Raw genomic sequence first — 27,236 nt, forward strand, 5'->3', positions numbered from 1 at the left:
AAGCTTCGCGGGCGGTCCGCACGCAGGGCACGCCCACCGCGCATGCGCGGCCGTCTTCCTGCCCGTGCATGACCGTTCCCGCCAGTCTTTTCTTTTCCGCGCTGGAGAGTCGTGCGTCGCCGCTCTCTCTTAGTCAGCCCCGGAAAACCGTCGCGTTGTCCGCGAATCTTCGCTTATTTTCTGTTTTTTGTTGTTGCGCGCCTCCAAAAATTTTTTCTTAAAAAAAAAAAAAGAGAACGTGCTGAATTTTCACTCGTTTTCTAGCGGGGGCGTCGCGTTGTGGCCGCACGGTCGATTTATTTTTCGAGGTGTGATTTACCGCCATCGATGACTTTAACTTCGCCGACGCGATTTTTCCGTCGATGTCCTCGAAGGTCCCGAGTGGATTTAAGAAGTGTGGTCGGTGCGGCCGGCCTATCTCGCAGACTGACACCCACGCTTGGTGCCTCCAGTGCCTCGGGCCGGAGCACGATATCAAGTCGTGTTCTTTGTGTCTTGGTCTCCGGAAACGGACTCAGGTTGCGAGGCAAGTTCTTCGGGACCGTCTTTTTGGAACTTGCGCCGGCCCCTTGACGTCGACCTCAACGGCATCGGTATCGACGGCCGGTTCTTCGGTACCGGTATCGATGTCCGCGAAATCGGCACCGATGGCATCGACCCCAGGAGTACAGGTCCCGTCGGCCCGCCGGTCCTCCGGTGACGGTAGGGGTGAGAGGCCGCGTGGGCAATCGGCCCCGGTCACTCCCTCTGCTCATGGCCCTCGGGACCGAACACTGTCTGACCCGGCTCCTCGAGATCGAGGGGGATCGACCTCCTCCTCCTCCGTTCCACCTGGCGCCGATGACGGGCACCGCAAGAAACAGAAGAAGCACCGTCATCAGTCCCCATCGGTGCGCCCGGCCCTCGGTGCTGGAGAGGATTCGACGCCGAAGCATCCACGTCGGGAGGAAAGGTCCCCCTCGGTAGTGGAGGTACCGACGCGTCAGGGTCCCAGCACTTCGGTGCAGTCTCCTGGACCCGAGCAGCTTCCGGCACCGACGCCTCTACCGGCCCCCCCCCCCCCCCCGTCTTTCCCGACAGCGGGCCTGGACGAGTGCCTCCGAGCCATCCTTCCGGGGATCCTGGAAGGGCTGATGCGCCAGGCTGTGCCGGCGCCGGGGGTGCTTGCGCCCTCGGCGCCGTTGACTGTGGCGCCGGCGAGCTCCAGCCCGGTGCCGAGGCCTTCGACATCGCCGCCACTTGCGGTGCCGGTCTCGACCGCCACGCAGGTGGAGTCCCCGTCGACGGCGATGGAGGGAGCTTCGTCCCCGCCGGCGCGGGAGTCCACCGCTCGACGACACCGAGGCCTCGGTGCCTCGACGTCGAGCCGGGCCCGGTTGAGGATTCAGCTGCATGAGCTTATGTCCGATACCGAGGAAGAGGCCTCGTGGGGGGAAGAGGAGGACCCCAGATATTTCTCCTCAGAGGAGTCTGTGGGCCTTCCCTGTGACCCCACGCCTTCACCAGAGAGGAAGCTCTCACCTCCTGAGAGCCTCTCCTTTGCCTCCTTTGTCAGGGATATGTCTATTTGCGTTCCCTTCCCCGTGGTCTCTGTGGATGAGCCGAGGGCTGAGATGCTCGAGGTCCTCGACTATCCATCACCACCTAGAGAGTCCTCTATGGTGCCGTTGCACAATGTCCTTAAGGAGACACTGCTTCGGAACTGGATGCGACCATTATCCAATCCCACCATCCCCAAGAAAGCAGAGTCCCAGTACAGAATTCACTCGGACCCAGAGTTAATGCTGCCCCAATTGCCTCATGACTCGGCGGTCGTGGATTCTGCTCTCAAGAGGGCACGGAGTTCGAGGGATACCGCCTCGGCGCCCCCGGGGCGGGAGTCTCGCACTCTGGACTCGTTTGGGAGGAAGGCCTACCAATCTTCCATGCTCGTGACCCGCATCCAATCTTACCAGCTCTACACGAGCATCCACATGCGGAACAATGTGAAGCAACTGGCGGACCTGGTTGACAAGCTCCCGCCGGAGCAGTCCAGGCCTTATCAGGAGGTGGTCAGGCAGCTGAAGGCGTGCAGAAAGTTCCTGTCCAGGGATATCTATGACACCTGTGACGTGGCATCTCGTGCTGCGGCCCAAGGTATAGTGATGCGCAGGCTCTCATGGCTGCATGCCTCTGACCTGGACAACCACACCCAGCAGAGACTGGCCGACATCCCTTGCCGGGGGGATAATATTTTTGGTGAGAAGGTCGAGCAGCTGGTGGACCAACTGCATCAGCGGGAAACCGCCCTCGACAAGCTCTCCCACCGGGCGCCTTCAACATCCACCTCAGCAGGTGGACGTTTTTCCCGGGCCCGGCAGGCTGTGCCCTATTCTTTTGCCAAGCGTAGGTACACCCAGCCGGCCCGAAGGCCTCGTCAGGCACAGGGACAGCCCCAGCACGCTCGTTCTCGTCAACAGCGTGCGCCTAAGCAGCCCCCTGCGCCTCCACAGCAAAAGCAGGGGACGGGCTTTTGACTGGATCCACGGGAACATAGCCGCCCTCAAAGTGCCCATACCGGACGATCTGCCGGTCGGAGGGAGGTTAAAATTTTTTCACCAAAGGTGGCCTCTCATAACCTCCGACCAGTGGGTTCTCCAAATAGTGCGGTGCGGATACGCCCTGAATTTGGCCTCCCTGCCACCAAATTGTCCTCCGGGAGCTCAATCCTTCAGCTCCCATCACAAGCAGGTACTTGCAGAGGAACTCTCCGCCCTTCTCAGCGCCAATGCGGTTGAGCCCGTACCACCCGGGCAAGAAGGGCTGGGATTCTATTCCAGGTACTTCCTTGTGGAAAAGAAAACAGGGGGGATGCGTCCCATCCTAGACCTGAGAGGCCTGAACAAATTCCTGGTCAAAGAAAAGTTCAGGATGCTTTCCTTGGGCACCCTTCTGCCAATGATTCAGAAAAACGATTGGCTATGTTCCCTGGATTTAAAGGACGCATATACTCACATTCCGATACTGCCAGCTCACAGACAGTATCTCAGATTCCGCCTGGGCGCACGGCACTTTCAGTATTGTGTGCTGCCCTTTGGGCTCGCCTCTGCCCCACGAGTGTTTACAAAGTGCCTCGTGGTGGTAGCGGCGTATCTACGCAAGCTGGGAGTGCACGTGTTCCCATATCTCGACGATTGGCTGGTCAAGAACACCTCGGAGGCGGGAGCCCTCCGGTCTATGCAGTGCACTATTCAACTCCTGGAGCTGCTGGGGTTTGTGATAAATTACCCAAAGTCCCATCTCCAGCCAACAAAGTCTCTGGAATTCATAGGAGCTCTGCTGAATACCCAGACGGCTCGGGCCTTCCTTCCCGAAGCGAGGGCCAACAACCTCCTGTCCCTGGCTTCGCAGACCAGAGCGTCTCAGCAGGTCACAGCTCGGCAGATGTTGAGACTTCTGGGTCATATGGCCTCCACAGTCCATGTGACTCCCATGGCTCGTCTTCACATGAGATCTGCTCAATGGACCCTAGCTTCCCAGTGGTTTCAAGCCACCGGGAATCTAGAAGATGTCATCCGCCTCTCCACCTGTTGCCGCACTTCACAGCTCTGGTGGACCGTTCGGACCAATTTGACCCTGGGACGTCCATTCCAAATTCCGCAGCCCACGAAAGTGCTGACGACGGATGCATCTCGCCTGGGGTGGGGAGCTCATGTCGATGGGCTTCACACCCAGGGTCTGTGGTCCCTCCAGGAAAAAGATCTGCAGATCAACCTCCTGGAGCTCCGAGCGATCTGGAACGCACTGAAGGCTTTCAGAGATCGGCTGTCCTGCCAAATTGTTCAAATTTGGACAGACAATCAGGTTGCAATGTATTACACCAACAAGCAGGGGGGCACCGGATCTCGCCCCCTGTGTCAGGAAGCCGTCGGGATGTGGCGTTGGGCTTGCCAGTTTGGCATGCTCCTCCAAGCCACATACCTGGCAGGTGTAAACAACAGTCTGGCCGACAGACTGAGCAGAGTCATGCAACCGCACGAGTGGTCGCTCCATTCCAGAGTGGTACGCAAGATCTTCCGAGAGTGGGGCACCCCCTCGGTGGACCTTTTCGCCTCTCAGACCAACCACAAGCTGCCTCTGTTCTGTTTCAGACTACAGGCACATGGCAGACTAGCGTCGGATGCCTTTCTCCTCCATTGGGGGACCGGCCTCCTGTATGCGTATCCTCCCATACCTTTGGTGGGGAAGACCTTACTGAAGCTCAAGCAAGACCGCGGCACCATGATTCTGATCGCGCCCTTTTGGCCCCGTCAGATCTGGTTCCCTCTTCTTCTGGAGTTGTCCTCCGAAGAACAGTGGAGATTGGAGTGTTTTCCGACTCTCATTTCGCAGAACGACGGAGCGCTTCTGCACCCCAACCTTCAGTCTCTGGCTCTCACAGCCTGGATGTTGAGGGCGTAGACTTCGCTTCGTTGGGTCTGTCTGAGGGTGTCTCCCGTGTCTTGCTTGCCTCTAGGAAGGATTCCACTAAAAAGAGTTACTTTTTCAAGTGGAGGAGGTTTGTCGTTTGGTGTGAGAGCAAGGCCCTAGAACCTCGTTCTTGCCCTGCACAGAACCTGCTTGAATACCTTCTGCACTTATCAGAGTCTGGCCTCAAGACCAACTCAGTAAAGAATCACCTTAGTGCGATTAGTGCTTACCATTATCGTGTGGAAGGTGAAGCCATCTCTGGAGAGCCTTTAGTCGTTCGATTCATGAGAGGCTTGCTTTTGTCAAAGTCCCCTATCAAGCCTCCTGCAGTGTCATGGGATCTCAACGTCGTCCTCACCCAGCTGATGAAACCTCCTTTTGAGCCACTGAATACCTGCCATCTGAAGTACTTGACCTGGAAGGTCATTTTCTTGGTGGCAGTTACTTCAGCTCGTAGGGTCAGTGAGCTTCAAGCCCTGGTAGCTCATGCTCCTTATACCAAATTTCATCACAACAGAGTAGTGCTCCGCACCCACCCAAAGTTCCTGCCGAAGGTGGTGTCGAAGTTCCATCTTAACCAGTCAATTGTCTTGCCAACATTCTTTCCCAGACCGCATACCCGCCCTGCTGAACGTCAGTTGCACACATTGGACTGCAAGAGAGCATTGGCCTTCTATTTGGAGCGGACACGGCCCCACAGACAGTCCGCCCAATTGTTTGTTTCTTTCGACCCTAACAGGCTAGGGGTCGCTGTCGGGAAACGCACCATCTCCAATTGGCTAGCAGATTGCATTTCCTTCACTTACGCCCAGGCTGGGCTGGCTCTTGAGGGTCATGTCACGGCTCATAGTGTTAGAGCCATGGCAGCGTCAGTGGCCCACTTGAAGTCAGCCACTATTGAAGAGATTTGCAAGGCTGTGACGTGGTCATCTGTCCACACATTCACATCACATTACTGCCTCCAGCAGGATACCCGACGCGACAGTCGGTTCGGGCAGTCGGTGCTGCAGAATCTGTTTGGGGTTTAAATCCAACTCCACCCTCCAGGACCCGAATTTATTCTGGTCAGGCTGCACTCTCAGTTAGTTGTTCTTCGTAGGTCAATTTTCTGTTGTATCCTCGCCGTTGCGAGGTTCAATTGACCTGGGTTCTTGTTTTGAGTGAGCCTGAGAGCTAGGGATACCCCAGTCGTGAGAACAAGCAGCCTGCTTGTCCTCGGAGAAAGTGAATGATACATACCTGTAGCAGGTGTTCTCCGAGGACAGCAGGCTGATTGTTCTCACCTACCCTCCCTCCTCCCCTTTGGAGTTGCGTTTCATCATTTTTGCTTGTCATTCAACTGGTGGGAACAGTCACGCACGGGCGGGAAGACGGCCACGCATGCACGGTGGGCGTGCCCTGCGTGCGGACCGCCCGCGAAGCTTCTTCCGGTTGGTGGGGGCTGCCACAGACATCACCCAGTCGTGAGAACAATCAGCCTGCTGTCCTCGGAGAACACCTGCTACTGGTATGTATCATTCACTGTACCCACATATAGGTGCCCCCTTCACCCATAAGGGCTATTGTAGTGCTGTACGGTAGGGGGCAGTAGGATTTGGGTGGGTTTCGGAGAGCTCAGGGGGATAAGATAATGGAGCAAAGGTGGGGGACCAGTCTGCTAAAAATGCTGGCTTCTCCTACATCCCAATGGCTTGAATTTCTATATTTTGCACTTATTTGGGGGTTTTTTTTTAATGGACCAAAAAACAAAATGTCCAAAGCACAAAACCTTGTTCGAAAACAGTATTTTCAAAAAAAAAAAAAGAGACATTTTTCTTTTTTGAAAATGACCTTATTTCCTATTCAGATTTTGGACGTTTTCTGCAAAACATCCAAAGTCAGACTTAGATGTCATATCGAAAATGCCCCTCCACATAATTTAGAACAACCCAAACTGTTTGCAATAAATGACAGAACTTTTAGTCTCTATGCAATGCAGCACATTTTCAAAAGGAAACCATGCTTGCAGTTTCCATTTGAAAATCAACAGCCACAAAGTATTTGAGCTAAATGTAAGTGTGTACTTTGCAACTGCTGTTTTGGAAGAGACACGGCTTGAGCCCCCATCCGTGCTGCCAGATTTGCAGGAAGCTGGTGGAGTGCTCCAGCCTGCCGATACCAGCACTTCCGCACAGGCTCAGGTCATGCATTTGCTGGTATCAGAAGGTTGGAGCATTCAGCCAGCTTTCTCACTGCTTCTGCAGCACAGCTGGGGTCTTAGCAGAGAATCTTCGGCTGGCAGGCTTGAGCATCCCTGCCAGCAAAGGTAGGATTCGGGGGTGGGGGGGGGGGGAGACTGGGAGGAAATACATGGCTCCCCGGAGAGGTATAATCGAAAGGGATGTCCTCGTTTCGATTTGGATGTCCTCGCAGAATGTCCCAATCCAGGGGCGGGGAAACCTGTATTTTCGAAACAAGATGGACGTCCATCTTTTGTTTCGATAATACGGTCAGGGGCGTCCAAATCGGATTTGGTCGTCCCTAGACTTGGTCATTTCTGACTTTCAGAGATAATGGAAACCAAGGACGTCTATCTCAGAAACGACCAAATGCAAGCCATTTGGTTGTGGGAGGAGCCAGCATTTGTAGTGCACTGGTCCCCCTGACATGCCAGGACACCAACTGGGCACCCTAGGGAGCACTGCAGTGGACATCAGAAATTGCTCCCAGGTACATAGCTCCCTTACCTTGTGTGCTGAGCTCCCCAACCCCCCCCCCCAAAAAAAAAAAAAACCACTACCCACAACTGTACACCACTACCATAGCCCTTATGGGTGAAGGGGGCACCTAGATGTGGGTACAGTGGGTTTCCGGTGGGTTTTGGAGGGCTCGCTGTTTTCTCCACAAGTGTAACAGGTATGGGGGGGGATGGGGCTGGGTCCGCCTGCATGAAGTGCACTGCACCCACTAAAACTGCTCCAGGGACCTGCATACTGCTGTGATGGACCTTAGTATTCATCTGAGGCTGGCCATCAATATTTTAAAGATGTTTTTTGAGGGTGGGAGGGGGTTAGTGACCACTGGGGGAGTAGGGGGAGGTCATCCCCAATTCTCTCCAGTGGTCATCTGGTCAGTTTGAGCACCTTTTTTTGCCTTGGCCGTAAGAAAAACACGACCAAGTTAAGCGTCCAAGTGTTCATCAGGGACGTCCTTTTTTTATGGGTTGAGGATGTCCTAGTGTTAGGCATGCCCAAGTCCCGCCTTCGCTACACCTCCGACACACCCCCCTTGAACTTTGGCCATCCCTGTGACGGAAAGCAGTTGGGACATCCAAAATCGGTTTTCGATTATATCGATTTGGACGACCCTGTGAGAAGGACGTCCATCTTCCGATTTGTGTCAAAAGATGGGTGTCCTTATATTTCAAAAATGAGCCCACTGGTCTCCTCCTACAAATGAGTTCTGGCTACACTCCTGGTATGTGAGGACAGCACTATCATTGATGCCCTCATAACTCTTAGCTGGTGCCTGCATAACCCTTGGTTCCTCCCTGACTTTGCTCCCAAACTATCCCAGCACTAACCAGATTGTGCATGGGAAGTTAGACCTGATATTCATCAACACTACCTGACTCAGTGTTGCTGAATATTAGTGGCCAGCTAGCTCTGCATTCCTATTTAAACCAGGCTGAATACCGACCACATCTATTTTTAATCTATATAAAACAGCAGGCTTTATTGAGGCCTGTGTATACTTTTAGCCAAGTAAAGGAAACCAAAATAAGTCCAGTTATTTGTTTTTTTATTTAATATTTCAAAGTTCTTTATTGAACCATCAGTTTGTATAGATTAAGTGAACTGAACAGGTGCATTAAACACCACTGATAACAGAAAACAAATATGGTTTTCAATGAACCGTGAATGCAAATTCGGCAGGCAAACATTAAAACAGACTACCTTTATAGTTCTACACCATTTTCAGTTTCCACCAAAACCTCAACCCCATCCCTCTCTGGTGGAACTACAGAACAGGGTGTTATTTACCTCAGATAAATTCCTTTGAAAATTGTTTTCCAGATGTTTTCAAAAAAGGTTTTGACCATTTTCACTTGGGGTAAAAATCTTTTTATAACCTGGGTTCCAGAATATTTAGATTACAGTACAAAATATTAATCTAAAACCAAGTAGTATGATGTCAGATCTCATATCATTGGTGGATCACTGGCACTATTGTGTGCAGCTTTGTAGAAGTCCCTAGTTCAATTACCTGATCACGTTGGGTGGGCTAGGACTTGGGATACTGAGGAGACAACATTCAGGAAAGAATCATTGTCATCAGTGTAGGTGACAGCTGGTAGCTAGATCAAGAGCCTATGATGTAAGATTCAAAAGGTGCCCTTTAATTAACTTCTGGCCTCAGAACATCTATGCAATGAGAATAGAAGATAGTCTAGGGTGGAATTTGTGAATGAAGGCACATGCCACCAGTATTCCAGCACCAAGCAAGCTGAAAGAAAAAGAATGGAGGAACTACAAGGCCAAAAACTGTGGCATTAAGGTAAGCTCATGGTAATGGGTAAATGTGGATTGATTATTTACTGTTTCAAAAAGTACAAAGACTAGAGGACACTCCATAAAGTTAAATAGTGATACATTTAAAATGAATTGGACAACATATTTTTTTCATTCAACAAATAGTAAGCTCTGGAACTCGTTGCCAGAGGATGTGCTAACAACAATTAGTGTCTGGGTTTTTAAAAAGTTTGGGCAAATCCTGGAAGAAAAGACCATAATCTGCTATGAAGATAGACATGAGGAAAGCTACTTCATGTTCCTGGGGTTAAATAGATGGAATCTTGCTCCAGATCCTCTTTTCCTGCCTCCTGTGTCCTTATACAATGAAGATATATAAATATCTCTTTCAATCTCCTCTATCCTGCTTTTCCATCTAGGTATATATGTTTAGATCATTAATTCTGTTCCCATAGCTTTATGATGGAGACCACTGACCATTTTGGTAGCTACTGTCTAGAGCAATTCTGTTTATATCCTTTGGAAGGTACAGTCTGTAGTACTGTTGAAATCTCGGCAGAAAACTTATACAGAGGCAAAACCATCTCCTTTATCCTGTTGGCCATTCTGCTTTTAGGAACCCAAACATCTTTCTGCCTTTTGAAGTTGCCTAAGGTCACTGTCAAATCCCACAGAACCCATACTGTACTACTCCCTCAAGTTTTTATAGTGAAAATGTATAATCCTGCATTTTGTAGAATTAATACTTTTCTGCCACACTATAGACACTTGGTCCTCACTCCCAGTCCTCGAGGGCCGCCAGTGGGTCAGGTTTTTAGGATATCCCTAATGAATATTAATGTAACCCCTTGGATTAAAAATATTTAACAGAATTAATTTATGGTTGTAGAGAACTGAGAAAAAATGCTACTAATTTTACTTAACTTTGGAATAGGTTTGGTTGTGCAGTAGAGCTGTGCTGGGACAAGCATGCATGTGCCTGCTAGTTACCCTGGTCAGGGCCAGAGGAACATGGTAAAAAGGGCATGCATGGCAGGGGGGCACTAACATTTGGGGCCACCAGAAATGGTGTGCGCTGCACGGCGTGTCTTCCCCTTCTCTCCACACCCGTCCAGCGTCTCCCTCACCTGCCCAGTCTAACTTAAAAATTTTTTTTTCTAAACAGAGGTTTTTCGGCGCAGGAGTGATTCAAACATGCTGCCTTCGGCCTCCTCAGAACTCTCCCTCTGCCACAGATACCAGCTAAACGCATCGGGTCAGGCACCAGGACGAACAAAACCAGAGTTTAAAGGGGTAAGCTGGGCATAGGCCGGAGCTGGGCTAAATCCCAGTAGGGCAAAAAGTACTCTTTTCTAAGTATGCTTTATTTCATTCACACACAAAATAGGCAGCAGTCTCTGTATTTCAACTTCAACTTGCTTTACTAACAGTTTCTTGAAAAACAATTCATAAACTTGTCAACTTGGTCTTACGTTTCAAGGTCCTTCAGATTGTCAGCACAGAGTCAAACATACACAGTTCAGTTCTATCTCAAATCTCCTCTATTTGAAAAGCAAAACAAAGTACGTGGTAATCTCCCAGTAGACTTCATATAGTTTCATCTCCACATGATTAACTCAATTCTCTCTCTCCCATCCCAGAATAGGGATCATTCACATGTGCAATGAAAGTCCTGCCAGAAGTGAAGCACTCCCACACCCACTCCTTCTACCTGGGGTGTCTTTTTCCCCAAGACACCCCAGGTAGAAGGAGTGGCCTAGTGGTTAGTGTGGTGGACTTTGGTCCTGGGGAACTGGGTTTGATTCCCACTGCAGGCACAGGTAGCTCCTTGTGACTCTGGCCAAGTCATTTTACCCTCCATTGCCCCAGGTACAAATAAGTACCTGTATATAATATGTAAGCTGCATTGAATCTGCTATGAGTGGGAAAGCACAGGGTACAAATGTAAAAAAAAAAAAACAGCACTCCTAATCATTCCCAAGTCAGGAACACTCAGCAGGCACTCTCTGCTCTGTAGCAAGGACATCAATCACCACTCACTGCAATCTCCCCTTGACTTAGTTTCTAGGACTTCCACCTTGGTGCTCAGGGTCTCAGCCAGGGTGGACTACTACCAAAGACCACAATTTTCTCCATGCAATGCCTTTTATTACTTCTTGGCCCTGCCCTCATGGGCTGGCCCTTCACAAAACCTCCTACCAGGTTGGCAATCCCAGCCCCTGTTTTCTTAGTGTAACATAGTGAAAGGACAGAGAAAAAAAATAAAGAAATATTTTTTTTTACTTACCTGGTGAGGGCTCTGGGGCCGTTCTGGGGCAGTCTGAGGTGGCTGGTGCGTGAAAGAGCGCACTGCTGGTGGCTCCGGGTTTATTTTCAGGCCGTTTTTGGCCAGATCAAAGGGAGGAGCGCTGCAGGAAGCAGCGCTGTGTTTTTCTTTGGGCCCTGATGTTGGCAGGGGCTCGGAGAGGTTGGAGGCGCTGCTGGAGGTAGCACCGCAATTTTGATGGTCCGGGGCGCTGGGGTGCCGTTCTGGGGCTGGCAGTGATGGTCTGAGGCAGCGGTTCCATTTTCAGAGACCCGGGAACGGTTGGGCACGTTCCCGGGTTTGGCAGGGTGAAGCGCGTCTTCCCGGTGCGTCCAGGTGTCTTCGGGGCCGGTTGGGGCCATCTTCTTGACTGGGGCGCTAGCGAAGGGAGCAAGGAAGGACCAGGCGGTTCTGGCAAGGGAGCGTGCGTCTTGGCGTCCATCGCAAGCGCGCGGGGACGCCAATGGCAGAGAAGGAAAGCCACTGGGCTGAAGAAAGAAGATGGCCAGTGGAAAGAGGAAGACGTGGGTGCGCTCCCGTGAGGCGTGCGCCTCATGCACGAATTGGGATCGCGCATCAACCCGTTTTGTCGGAGCTCCGGTGAGGCCTAGAAGCCTGGGCCTCAATTTTAAACTGGAGCTCCAGACAAAATGGCGATTTTGGGGGGCGTTTTTTAATTTTTAGTCCATCTTCGGGATTTGAGCAGCAGGACCGGATCTGAGGGAAGGCGTCGCAACAGGAGAAATTCAGGAAAAAGGTAAGGGGTCATTTGGACCAAAATTATAATTAGTTTATTTTTAAAATGTATAAATTGGGTTTTTTATTTTTAAAAATTCAGGGTTTTAAGTTATTTAAATTCTGTTCGCGGATTTGGGGTTGGGGGATTTTTCTTGATTTTTCTAGTAGGTTGGTTTTTGAATTTTAATATTTTTAGGGGGTGTTTTGAAGGGAGGTTAATTTAATGAGGTTCTGAAAGGGTTAAAGTTATGAATTCGATGAGGTAGGTTAAGGAGGAGTTAAGTGAATTTTTGAGATACATGTTAATTAAATTTGAGTTTTTTTGAAGGGTTTACGGGTGTTTAGTATGGGACGGGTATTAATAATAGGGATTTTTGAAAACTAAAAATATAGTTCAATAGGGGCCGGGGAGGTTAATTATTAGGTAAATTTTGAGGTAATTTGGTTAAAGTTTAGTCGGGTTTTTGCTTAATTATAGAATTTCTCCATTGGTTTCTATGGGGAACATAGAAAAAAAATGGAGATTTGGTAGGGCTGACCAACGTTCTGTTGGTCAGCAGGAGGGATTGGAATTTTTAAAATGGTATCTAATTGGCTGGGGGGTCCCTGGAACTCCAGCCGGAGGTTCCGTATCCTAGGTTACGGAGTCACTGGCAGTTGGGCGAGTGAAGCTGACATCTGAAGAGAGAGGATGTGCTGTGCTGTATGAGAGTGACAGTGATGAGATTTGATAGTTAAGAAAGGGAATTTAGAGGGATTTTAGGTCTAGTTAGTGTATGGAGGTAAGTGTGAGTCAGGAGGTGTAATTGGGTAAGGAGTTTCCTGAATTTTATATGGGGGTTGTGAGTTTGGACTATTGGCTGAGTGGTTTTTAGGGAAAATGGGTTTAAATGATTGGAAGAAGATAGATGGAAGAATTGTGAATGTGTTAGGGGGATAGTTTAGGAAATTAAATACCAGAAAGGGAAAAAACTCCTAGTTAGCTGTGTGAGTAAGGAGGGGGTGATGGATAGAATGTTGCTGATTGAGTGTGCTGATGGAATGTTGAATGCTGTGCTGTGAATGAGAGGTGGTCAGACACTCTGAACAGCTAGGGACAGTGAAAATAAGCTTAGGCCCAGAAGTAAAAGGGAAATTATATTTATTTTATTTTGTTATAGCTACTGGGCCACAGTTTTTGATAACATTTCCCACTAGAACCTGCGGTGAAAATAGGGATGCAGGGTTTTCCCTCCATTTACTTTTATTAAGTGGAAGGTGTAGGGTGGAAGCGAGATGCCGGAACGCAAGAAAGGCTACCCGACACATCAGAGAAAAGGAAATCTACTGAAGCTAAGTGACTTTGCGGGACACAGGGACAGTCCTGAGGGTTTAATTGAACAGGGAAACCTGAAAAAGAAAAATATACTTACCTGATTCCTCCTGGAAAGTGGGTAAAAGAGACGATATCTGCAAAAGATAGGAAAATAACACAAAGAATCAAATTCTTACATTTCTGAAGAATCTAAAAACTTCAAATACAATAAACATTACAATACTGGGGAAAGTGTTAAGAGGATAAAAGAAATTAAAGTGAAGTAATAATTATATGATGGAGAGGGACTGGATGAGGTGTGTAAGGGAATCTGTCAAAACACAAAGAGAAAATTAAGTGGGAATGGTTACAATTTTAACTGGTCTATATTTATTTAGTATATGCAAAGAAAAGTTAACAAAGAAAGAATATTGTGTTATTCTTAATATTTGTTTTGGTACCAAAGTCAGAGTTTCATTATTAAATGTTTTATAGATTAGAAATCAAATTTTATGTGACTCCATTTTATATCCTCAAAGAAAGGAAAAATCCTGAACTTAGTTTAAATTCCTCTCTGGCTTTTAGAGAGTCAGAGACGTGGTTAGTTTGATGTTACCCTTTTCCCACGCCGGAGAGCTGAGTTTCTGGGAGCGCTGCCATGACTATTGACATCCGGCGAACCAGAGCTTAGCAAGTATTATCCGCCCTGCTCCGATGTGAGGGGAAGGTATAGCTACATTAGTGACCTCCCTGAAAATCCTCCCACCTTCTGCCTGCAGCAGAGGCAATTTTCAGGAGGTGGGGGGGGGGGGGGGGGTGGTCTGTCACATCTACTAAAGATTGATTGAATCCATATGATCTTTGATGCTCCAAGAAATTGGGAGGAGAGTCTGAGATGCTGCTCCAAGTAGGTTGGTGGATATGTGATTGAACTAGCTATCTCTCTAAAAGCAAGCAATTTTAATTAAACAGAGAACTTTGTTTAACTCTACTGCTAAATGTTAAGAGATGTTCAAATACAGGTGCTGGATTGTTTTCAGGAAATAGTCAAGACATTAAGATTGAAACAGATGATAATACTTTTTTCATTTCCTTTTTCTTTGTACAAACTCACCTTTTTTGAAAAAGAAAAGTCTCTTCACAGGTAAGTTTTCTCTCTATTGTTTTCACCCTTTTCTCTGCTTAAATCTGTGGTGGCTTTGTGGGCTGTCACACATTGTATTTCTTTTCTTACTGGTAAATCAAACAAATCAATAATATTTTTTAACTCTGTTCTTTTATTATTCAGATCCACTGATTTTCCCTCTCCATCTTGCTACCAGACATGAGGAATATGGTTCAATGTCTTTCCCAACCTTGCCTGGAACCTTATAATTGAAACAACTTTAACAGAGTGAACACACAATTTTTAAAAACTTATTTATCAATATCTCTCATTTATAACCAAGCAAAATACTTGTACAGAAAAGAGTCCCAGCAGTAACAAGAATAAAGGAAAACAGAACAAAAGGAAAAATTAACATTATACAATGGGAATCAAACGCAAGTCCACATTATCCTGCTTAGAATCAAAATAGAAAAACGCCTATATTGTGACCCAAATCGGGAGATAGACGTTTATCTCACAAAAGCGAATAAAGCGGTATAATCGAAAGCTGAATTTGGACGTTTTCAACTGCACTCCGTCGCGGATGCGGACAAAGTTGATGGGGGCGTGGTGAAGGCGGAACTGGGGCGTGGTTATCGGGCGATCAGAGATGGGCGCCTTTCGCCGATAATGTAAAAAAATATGCGTTTTTAGCGAGAATTTAGGGCACTTTTCCTGGACCCTGTTTTTCCATGAATAAGGCCCCAAAAAGTGCCCTAAATGACCAGATGACCACTGGAGGGAATCGGGGATGACCTCCCCTGACTCCTCCAGTGGTCACAAACCCCCTCCCTCCACAAAATATGCCATTTCACAACTTTTTATTTTCACCTTCAAATGTCATACCCACCTCCCTGGCAGCAGTATGCAGGTCACTGGAGCAGTTATTAGGGGGTGCAGTGGACTTCAGGCAGGTGGACCCAGGCCCATCCCCCCCTACCTGTTACACTTGTGCTGGTAAATGGGAGCCCTCCAAACCGCCCCCCAAACCCACTGTACCCACATGTAGGTGCCCCCCTTCACCCCTTAGGGCTATAGTAATGGTGTAGACTTGTGGGCAATGGGCTTTGAGGGGGATTTGGGGGGCTCAACACCCAAGGGAAGGGTGCTATGTACCTGGGAGCTGTTTTACCTTGTTTTTTTTTTTTTTGTAAAAGTGCCCCCTAGGGTGCCCGGTTGGTGTCCTGCCATGTGAGGGGGACCAGTGCACTACGAATCCTGGCCCCTCCCACGAATAAATGTCTTTGAGTTATTCGTTTTTGAGCTGGGCACTTTCGGTTTCCATTATCGCTGAAAAGCAAAAACGCCCAGCTCAAAAAAAGATAAACGTCCATGTTTTTCAAAAATACACTTCGGTCCGCCCCTTCACGGACCCGTTCTCGGAGATAAACGACCATGGAGATAGACTTTTCCGTTCGATTATGCCCCTCCACATGATCTAAGAATCAAAAAGAAAAAAAAAGGTAAAAGAAAGCAATACACCTGATATGTTAACAAATGTGACACTTGTGAGGGGTTAGGTAGATCCAGGAGCCGTAACTCTGGACCAGGGTGCTGGAAAAGCCGGCGTGGGTGGGAACAATGGAGGCTGCATGTCTCACTGTTAAACAGTGTCATTTTTTCTCTTACTCGGAGATATACAACATACTTAAGAGGCTGTTATTGTATACCTAATATTGATTTCACATAGAAGTTTTAGTCCTTTAGGTAATTCTAGTACCATAGCCAAATCCTTTATTCCAGTACTTACACAGCCTTATCCCTTATAAGTCTTACGTAATGGATTTATTTTCCCACAGATTACATAATATTCCTACTTTACAGGAACAATGCTTTCCATGCTATTTACTTAATGCTTTTGGGTCTGAGGATTTATTCCTTCCAGTCATGGTTTGGTTGTCTCAGGAAATTGCCTCAGGAAATTGACTTCTCTGAAACACTCTTTTTACAGGAATTCCCTAATTCCGTTTTAACTGTTTTCTATCTGTAATTTTCTCTCCCTAAGCACAAATCTTGCCTGAGTCACTTTTTATTTTGCCCTTTCACAATCTGTTTACTCTTTTGCTTCACAGAGCTCTTATATTTTGCACCTCTGACTTAGATTATAATTTCCCTGTCCCTAATGCATCATGGAACCTGCAGTACAGATTTCAGTGGGAAGAATCAGGGATGACTGACAGGGAATATGATAGAAATGTGCACAGATCATGAACAGAGTAGAACAGTTCAAGAGTGAATGGTTGTTTAATCTTTCAAACAATACAAAATGGAGGACCCTTCATGAAACTAATGACCAGCAGATTGAAAACAAATCAAAGAAAGTTAAATTAGTGATAACTGGCTATCCACCGATATTCAGCAGTACATGGTTAGGCAATTATATTGGGCGATTTTTAAAGTCCAACTGGCCAAGTTTGGCAGCCATATTTGGCCACATGAAATGCTGAATATTGACTTGACTAGTTAAAGTCTGACCGGCCAATGTTAAACTGGATATTCAGTGCTGGTCACCGGAAACATTCTGGCATTGAATATCGGCTCTCAGCACCGACCGTGGGAGTCAGCCGTTCTACGTGCCCCTCTGCACCCTGGTATCACTCAGGACTAAGAATTTTAAGAGCTCAAGTACGCAGTGAAAACCAGAAATGGTGTAAGTCTCGCTTCTCTGTTGCTCGTGATTGTTCCGGGTTATGATACTCTGAATATCACTCTGCGATAATGTTGGTAAAAGAGACATTCTTTAAAGCTATCCAATTTGCCAGGAGCAAACCGCAGAAACCTTTTCAGTTAATGCATTCTATCTCCCCCCTTCCCAACCTTCTCCTCCCCCTCCCTGTCTCAAACGACAGCCAGCATGGTTAAAAAGTGAAGTGAAAGAGGCTATTACAGCCAAAATAATGTCCTTCAAAGAATGGAAAATAAGAATAAAATGAAGAAAATAAGAAGCAACATAAGCACTGGTAAGTCACGTGGGGGGGCATAATCGAACGGCGCCGGCCAAATAGATGGCTACCCATCTATTTGGCCGGTGCCGCAAAGAGCAGTCCCGAACTGTATTATCGAAAAAGATGGTCGGCCATCTTTCGTTTTGATAATACGGTTAGGGCCGGCCAAATGTCAGAGATGGCCGGGTTTGAGATGGCCGGCATCGTTTTTCGCCGATAATGGAAACTAATGCCGGCGACCTCAGACCCGGCCAAATCCAAGGCATTTGGTCATGGGAGGAGCTAGCATTAGTAGTGCACTGGTCCCCCTGACATGCCAGGACACCAACCGGGCACCCTTGTGGGCACTGCAGTGGACTTCACAAATTGCTCCCAGGTGCATAGCTCCCTTACCTTCGGTGCTGAGCCCCCCAAACCCCACTCCCCACAACTGTACACCAATACCATAGCCCTTAGGTATGAAGGGGAGCACCTACATGTGGGTACAATGGGTTTTGGGGGGCTTAAAACATTTACCACCACAAGTGTAACAGGTAGGGGGGATGGGCCTGGGTCCATCTGCCTGAACTTCACTGCACCCACTAAATACTGCTCCAGGGACCTGCATACTGCTGCCAGGGAGCTGGGTATGACATTTGAGCTGGCATAGAGGCTGGCAAAAAAATATTTTTTTTAGGGTGGGAGGGGGTTGGTGACCACTGGGGGAGTAAGGGGAGGTGATCCCCGATTCCCTCCGCTGGTCATTTGGTCAGTTGGGGCACCTTTTTGAAGCTTGGTCCTGAAAAAAAAGGGACCAAGTGAAGCCGGCGAAATGCTCGTCAGGGCCGGCTTTCATTTTTCTATTATCGGGCGAAGCCGGCCATCTCAAACCACGCCCCCGTTCCGCCTTCGCTACCCTACTGAAACGCCTCCTTGAAGTTTGGCCGGCTCCGCGACGGAAAGCAGTTGGTGCCTGCCAAAATCGGCTCTCGATTATACCGATTTGGCCGGGTTCAGATCGCCGGCCATCTCCCGATTTGTGTCGGAAGATGGCCTGCGATCTCTTTTGAAAGTAAGCTGGATAAGCACATAAACACTGCCATACTGGGAAAAGACCAAGGATCCATCAAGCCCAGCATCCTGTCTCTGACAGCAGCCAATCCAGGCTTTAAGAACCCGGCAAAACAACAACAGCAAAAAAATAATAATAATTTTTTAAAATAATGTTCAATGGATTTTTCCTTCAGGAATCTGTCCAACCCCCCCCCCCCCCCTTAAACTCTGAAAGGCCAGCTGCTGTCAGTACATTCTCCGGCAACGAGTTCCAGAGTCCAACTACACGCTGAGTAAAGAAAAACGTTCTCCTATTTGTTTTAAATCTACCATATTCTAGCTTCACCTTGTGTCCCCTGGTTCTACTATTGTTTGAAAGTGTAAACAAACGCTTCACATCTGTCCACTCTACTTTGCTCATTATCTTGTAGACTTCTATCATATCACCCCTCAGCCGCCTTTTCTCCAAGCTGAAGAGCCCTAACCTTCTCAGCCTTTCCTCATAGGGAAGTTGTTCCATCCCTTTTATCATTTTCTTCGCCCTTCTCTGCACCTTCTTCAATTCCTTTATATCTTTTTTGAGATGCGGCGACCAGAATTGGACACAATACTCGAGGTGCAGTCGCACCATGGAGCGATATAACTGCATTATAACATCCTCGTGTTTGTTTTCCATCCCCTTCCTAATAATACTCAACATTCTGTGTGCTTTCTTTTTTTTTTTACTTTATTTATATCTTTTTACATTTACATATCAACTTAAATGTATTGGAAATACAAGAAATATAATAGTCCAAACAAATGATTAAAAGGAAATATTTCTCTAAACTCTTTGTCCACAAATCAATAGAAGATCCAAGTACTAGGAAAAAAGTACAGGAAAAAATGTAAAAATGAAATTTCAAGAGCAGACATAAACCTGATAGCCTACATAATAGCATTTATCTCACTGGGAGGCAGTTAAAGGTTTACCCACACTTTCTTGTGCCTCAATAAATTGTAAAAATTTTAAGGGTTCAAAGAAAACATAATTATTTTCATTTAATGACACTAGACATCTACATGGGAATTTTAGTTGGAAAACCGCTCCAAGCTTGAGAATTCTAGTCTTATAGGTCAAGAATTCCCTTCTTTTTTTCTGAGTGTCTCTGGCTAAATCTGGAAAAATCTGAACCCTTGAACCCAGAAATTCCGTATTTATATAGCGAAAATAAGTCCGGAAAACATTGTTTCTGTCCATTTCTAAAGCAAAAGTGACTAAAAGTGTAGTCCGTTCAGTCACTATATCCAAGGAACTTTCCAGGAAATGGGTCAGATCTAAGTCCGGTGCAGCCCGAAGTTGTCCAACTGTATTCTTTGTTCCAGTTATATACTGGGCCCTAGCGACAGGTGGAAAAGCTGTCGCTGGGATCCCCAGTATCTCTAGAAAATATTTTCTCAACATGTCCAAGGGGGCATTTAAAGGAGATTTCGGAAAATTAATAAATCTCAGGTTGTTCCTACGACTTTGATTTTCTAAGTAAACAATTTTGTGAGCAAAAATGTCTCTTTCCTTGATTAGAGTGGCTGATATATTTTGAGACTTAGTGAGTTCTGCCTCTAAATTCTGAACTCTTTCAGCCATATTTTTTTGCTTTTCCTTTAAATCAATTATTTCACCTCCAAAAGAGTTGGAAATAGATTGTAAAGAGGTGTGGATACCTTGAATTGCATCCCAGAGCGCTTCAAGCGTTATTACAGCTGGTTTAACATTTCCTCGGTGTCCTTCAGGAGTCATCTCGCCAACTAGAGACGAAGAGAACACTTCTTCCTTAGTAAAATTAGTTGGCGTCGAAGATACAACGGGTGCGCCCAGCACAGTTACCAGGGGCGGCGTTCCACCAATCGCTCCGGTCCCCTGTGCCTCCGTCATATTCGTAATTACTCCTGGTCGAGGAGGGGCTGTATTCGGGGGAGGGCTAAGCGATACCCCCTGAATGCTATGGTCCGCTTGAACAGACGCGGGCCCTGCAGAACCAGGTTGTCACTCTCGGAGGACCGTCACTCCGTAAGACTCCAAGACGGTCTGACGCTCAGCGGGGTTCACAGCTAGGCTCAGGGAGGTAGGAGCTTTAGCTTTCCCCTTTCGCTTCCCCATGATGTTTATTAGGGAAACTGGCATTCGATCCTCCAGGTACTCAGGAGCTCTGATCCTCACGTCCTTTCAAGACGCCATCTTGGATCGATCTCTGTATGTGCTTTCTTAGCCGCCACAGCACACTGAGCAGAAGTTTTCAACGTCTTATGAACGATGACTCCCAGAACCCTTTCTAGGTCTGTGACTCCTAACGCGGAACCTTGCATGACATAGCTGTAATTCGGGTTCCTCTTACCCACATGCATCACTTTGCACTTCTCAACATTGAACTTCATCTGCCACTTGGACGCCCAATCCGCCAGTCTCGCGAGGTTCTCCTGTAATCTTTCACACTCCTCCTGCGACTTGACGACTCTGCAAATTTAATTACCTCACTAGGTACTCCCATCTCTAGGTCATTTATAAATATGTTAAAAAGCAGCGGTCCCAGCACAGACCCCTGAGGGACCCCACTAACTACCCTTCTCCATTGAGAATACTGACCATTCAATCCTACTCTCTGCTTCCTATCTTTCAACCAGCTCTTAATCCATAGTAATACCCTACCTCCGATCCCATGACTCTCCAGTTTCCTCTGGAGTCTTTCATGAGGCAGTTTGTCAAACGCCTTCAGAAAATCCAGATACACAATATCCACTGTCTCCCCATTGTCCACATGTTTGTTCACCCCCTCAAAAAAATGCAGTAGATTGATGAGGCAAGACTTCCCTTCACTAAATCCGTGCTGACTTTGTCTCATCAGCCCATGTTTTTGTATGTGCTCTGTAATTTTATTCTTAATAATAGCCTCTACTATTTTGCCTGGTACCGACGTCAGATTCACTGGTCTATAATTTCGCTGATCTCCTCTGGAACCTTTTTTAAAAAATTGGCGTAACATTGGCTACCCTTCAGTCTTCAGGTACCACACCTGATTTTAGGGATAGATTGCATATTACTAATAGTAGCTCTACAAGTTCATTTTTCAGTTCTATTAATACTCTGGGATGAATACCATCTGGTCCTGGTGATTTACTACTCTTCAGATGCAAAGCATTAATAAAGAAGGCTAAAAGAGAATATGAAGAGAAACTTGCCGCAGAGGCTAAAACTCACAGTAACAACTTTTTCAGGTACTTCAGAAGCAGAAAGCCTGTGAGGAAATCCGTGGGACTGTGTCACATACCTGGAACACTAGATGTGGAGGCAGAGGATTTCCCCTAGCATACACTTCTCTCTTCAGCTCCGATTTTACGTGCCCATATTTTTGGCGCACCTACACCTTGAGCACGACTACTCTTGGGCATGCCTACACTTTGGACGTGCCTACTCTGACATCAGACGCTTTCACTTTAAAACTAGGAGTTCCCCTCCTCTCTTTGCCTCAGCTACTTCTTCCTGGTATCTGGTGCATTCCTGATGTGATTACTCCTGTTTTACCTGGTTTTGACTCTGTGCCTGGACCTGATTTCTGCTGGATTGTGGCCTGCCCTGACTCTGTGCCTGGACCTGACTGACTTTGGCTGGTTTCCTGCCTGCCCTGACTCTGTGCCTGGACCTGACCTCTGCTGATTTGTTGCCCGTCTCTGTCATCTCCTGAGTCCTGTTCTCATCCCACTTCCAAGTCCTGCTGGCAGGGCCACCGAGAGCCGGGGCCGGGCCCGGGACAAGACTGCCCCAGGGCCCTCCCACCCAAGGTCGTGTCATGCCCCGCCCCCCCCACCCGAGGTCGCGTCACGCCCCGCCCCCTCCACCCGAGGTCGCATCGCGCCCCTCCCCACCCGAAGTCGCCAGGCCCCCCCTCCACTTGCTGCCGGGCCCTCCGAACTAACCTGAAGCGCCTTCACAATCGCATCGCAGCAAGCGGCAGCAGCATCAGCAGGGCAGACCTCTCCTTCCTTCCGTGTCCCGCCCTCACGGACATTACATCAGGCGAGGGTGGGACACGGAAGGAAGGAGTGGCCTGCTTGCTGCTGCTGCTTGCTGTGATGCGAACGTGAAGGCACTTCAGGTTAGTTGCAGGAGCTACGGAGGGCGGGCCGGACTGCAGCGGCACCAAGCCCCCCTGGAGGCCCGAGCCCGGGGACTTTTGTCCCCCCTGTCCCCCCCTCTCGGCGGCCCTGCCTACTGGCCAGCTGAACTCAGGGCCTCAACTGCTGGGGAATGGTGGTCACCACGGGTGAAATGTTGGGAATTCTGACTGCTGATCTTCGGATCAGCACAAGGGCTCACTCCATTCCTGAAAACAGTGACAGACTGTTAGATCACAAAGAAATAAAAGGGGCACTTAGGGAGGACAAGGCCATAGCGGAGGAACTGGGAGAATCTGGAAGATGTACTGAGCCAAATTGATAATTTAAAAAGTAGTAAATCACCTGGACTGGATAGCATACATCCAAGGATATTCAAAGAACTGAAGCATGAAATTGCTGATGTGCTGTAGTAATATGTAACCTGTCATTAAAATCATCTGTAGTTCCTGAAGATTGAAGGGAGACCAATGTGACGCCAATTTTTAAAAAGGGTTCCGGGGTGATCCAGGAAATTACAGACAGGTAAGCCTGACATCAGTGCCAGGCAAAATAGTGGAAATTATTAAAAAGAATAAAATTACAGAATACATAGACAAAACAAAAAAAACAGCACCACGGGCCTTTAAAAATGGAACACAGTTCTTTAATGAATGAGCCTTGACAAAAAGACCCGACATTTTGATACAGAAAGTGAAAGTGCCTTGGTGCTTTGTAGCTTTTACTACATGAGACGTGGGGTAAGGAATAATATATTGTAGAGGAATATATTCGAGTTATTCCCCAAGTTTTCCACGTCATCACTGTGACCCCTGACGCAGGTGCTAGTCACCGAAACACGGCCCGTGTCGGGTCTTTTTGTCAAGGCTCATTCATTAAAGAACTGTGTTCCATTTTTAAAGGCCCGTGGTGCTGTTTTTTTTGTTTGGACTTTAGTTTGTACTTTGTTCCCTCTCTTTTGTTACATCCAAGAATACATAGACAAACATGATATAATGGGACAGAGTCAGCATGGGTTCAGCCAAGGGAAGTCTTGCCTCACCAATTTGCTTCATTTATTTGAAGGCATGAATAAACAAGTGGATAAAGGTGAGCCAGTTGATGTAGTGTATCTAGATTTTCAGAAACATGAGTGGACTGTGAAATATTGCAGGAAGACCTTAGGAAATTGGAAGACTGGGCATCCAAATGCCAGATGAAATTTAATGTGGACAAATGAAAGGTGATGCACATTGGAAAGAATATTCTGAATCATAGTTACCTGATGCTAGGGTCCACCTTGGGGGTCAGCATTCAAGAAAAAGATCTAGGTGTCGATGTAGATAATATGCTGAAATCTTCTCAGTGTGCAGAGGTAGACAAAAAATCAAAGAGGATGCTAGGAATTATTAGGAAAGGGATGGTGCATAAGACCGAAAATACTATAATGCCTCTGTATCGCTCATAGTGCAACCTCACCTTTAGTATTGTGTTCAGCTCTGGTCACCGTATCTCAAAAAAGATATAGCAGAATAAGAAAAGGTTCAAAGAAGAGCGACCAAAATGATAAAAGGGATGGAACTCCTCTCTTATGAGGAGAAACTAAAGAGACAGATGAGTGAAGTCATGATTGAGGTCTACAAAATCCTGAGTTGTGTAGAATGAGTAGAAGTAAATCGGTTTTTTGCACATTTCAAAAGTACAAAGATTAGTGGACATACTTTTAAAACAAATAGGAGAAACTATTTTTCACTCAATGAATAATTAAGCTCTGGAACTCTTTGCTGGAGGATGTGGTAACAGCGGTTATTGTATCTGGGTTTAAAAAAGGTTTGAACAAGTTCCTGGAGGAAAAGTCCATAGTCTGCTATTGAGACAGACATGGGGAAGCAACTGTGTGCCCTGGGATTTGTAGCATGGAATGTTGCTACGATTTGGGTTTCTGCCAGGTACTTGTCACCTGGCTTGGCGACTGTTCAGAGACAGGATACTGGGCTAGATGGACCATTGGCCTGACCCAGTATGGCTACTCTTACGTTCTTATGCTTTTAATTCGCAAGTCTTCCAATTAAGTTTAGTAAGCATCAGCCTGGAGGATAGGTGCTTCGGCACACATTCCTTTAGGATCAGCACCGCGACCACCGCAAGTCAGTTGGGCTTTTCGGGGGAGCAAATTATGGCCATGGGCAGATGGTCCTCATGCAGATGCAAGATATACATTTGGCCTGGTCTATGGTGGACACGGCCCCATATGGTGCCTCTCATTCCACTCTTTCGGTCCCCACTATACTGTTTTTTGTTCATGCAGGTCCAGCATAATTTGCATCTGCTGCCACTCTGGGCACAGAGAAGGGCCCTTTCCCACCCAAAAGGTGGATGTTTCAGTGGCCTGGTTAGGTCAACATAATGCCAACAATCCTGGTGCAATTAAGCTCACATAAACCCCCTTAGTCACTAATTATCCACCTTGGGTGCAATGATTTAACATCAACATATAGCGTAGAATTGGTCAAGAAGATGCAGTGGGATATTCTCGAGATATTGAGATTATACCAGGAGAGCCTGAACTCAAATAAATCAGGCTAGATGGAAGCTGCTACTCTCCCCCCCCCCCCCAACTTGGATGGTTGAGGGGGGGGGGGGGAACCAGGCAAGCTTGCTATGACAACCTGGAGAAGAGGATACATGCTAAAGGTTACCAGCTTATAAGGCAGTACCTCATCAGCTTGGGGTGATCATATGCAGAATCTAGCTGAAAAGGGAAACGTTGAATGCTGGAAGTCCTGTTGGCCCCCCAATCATATAATGATATGTCTTGAGGATTGCACATAGCTTGATGCAAGGTTCGAATATCAGAAATGTACCTATTCTGGTCGATATTCAAAACCATTTAACCAGCCAGGAATGGCACCTGGCTGATTAAATGGTACTTAGCCAGCTATCTCCCGTTGAATATCGCCAGTTAGCGCTTAGAGGATATCCAGTTATATCGCATGATATAGCCAGCTATCCACCGATTTTCAGCATATCGCCGGCTAAGTTTTGCGGCCAAATCTGGCCACATCAATAGCAGGTCTGTCTTTGGCTGCTATGAAATTAGCCAGCCAGCGCTTAATATCGACTTAGCTGGCTATGTTCTTAGTGGTCAAAGATAAACCGGATATTCAATGCCAGTCACCAGCATTGAATATCTGGCATCAGTGCTGACCTCAGGAGGCAGCCTTGCTACCTCCCGCTGTCTAAATATCAGGCCCATTGTGTTCATTGCTGAAGTTATGTTGTATGTATAACCAATACGTATATGTTGGTTCTTAAGAGTGCTTAGGCCTTACAAATACATTCCTATTTTGGAAGAAAAGTGTGCCTGCCATGGTATTCTTTGGAAACAAAGGAACCGCAGAAGAAGCAGTGAAAGGAAAAAAGGGAGGAGGGACAAAAAATGAGGGTGGGGGGGGGGGGTAGCGTAAAAGATAATGGCCCCAGTAGCTGCTTATCCTATTTGTGTCACATCTCTCAGGCAGCCACTATCAGTGTGTCTCTCTGAATAGCCCCTACAGAGAACTTCACAGGACTGTTTACTCAGAAACCTACCACTGATACAAAGTGAAACTTAGGAGTGTGTGTGTGTGTGTGGGGGGGGGGGGGGGGGCGTTATCAATGTGGGCTACCATTAAGACTTCTGCTATTTTAGCATAGGTCCCTTTTCATGCAACATGATCCAGTTACTAATAACTGGGGTTAACAGTAAAATAATATGTCTTAATGGTAACCCACATTGATAACTTCCCCCTTGGTCCCAGCATTTCACTTTGAGGCCAGCTTACTTCTGCTAAGTCCCCTTCTAAAAAAATAAATAAACATAGTGCTTCTGGAGTATGAGATTGCTACAAATTTCATAGACCTTTTAAAGTGACAGTACAGAGCCATGCCCTTTATCAAGCACTTTAATCCCCGTTTATATATCATTACATTTCAGATGGTTACATGATAATGTATAACATTAGGAAGGGAAAATTTTAAAATGTATGTGGGGAGCCTGCAAGCAGATTTCTAAAGGTAAATTGCAACTGCCTTTTGAAGATTTAGGGACTTTACATTGTCTGCCAGTTTTGTGCTCCCCTGTCCATGTACTTTTTGCAATGTCAGCATGTTTACCTACAAGTGGAAAGGTAATTTTCAAGCAAAGGGGCCCTTTTACTAAGCCGCGTAAGCGTCTACGTGCGCCCAACATGTGCCAAAATGGAATTACCATATGGCTACCGCGTGGCCCTTGCGGTAATTTTATTTCTGGCACATGTCCGCTACGAACACCTGAAAAATATTTTTTATTTTCTACTGCCCGATTACCACATGAGACTTTACCGCTAGGCCAATGGCTGCCGTTAACGTCTCAGACCCAAAATGGACGCATGGCAATTTTCATTTTGCCGCACGTCCATTTTCGGCAAAAATTTTAAAAAGGCTTTTTTACAGGCACGCTGAAAAATGGATTGGCGCATGCCCAAAACCCGTGCCTACACTACCGCAAGCCATTTTTCAGCGCACCTTAGTAAAAGGACCCCTAAGATTGTCTGAGGCAATTGCTTAGTCAGCCACGTATTAACAGTTAAAAAATTGCCCATTTTGTGATGAAAATAGTAAATATTTCAGACTATTGCACCCCACTCTTTTTAGCTTAATTTTTAAAATT

Source organism: Microcaecilia unicolor, chromosome 10 (assembly GCF_901765095.1).
Source record: "Microcaecilia unicolor chromosome 10, aMicUni1.1, whole genome shotgun sequence".
Taxonomy (NCBI): domain Eukaryota; kingdom Metazoa; phylum Chordata; class Amphibia; order Gymnophiona; family Siphonopidae; genus Microcaecilia; species Microcaecilia unicolor.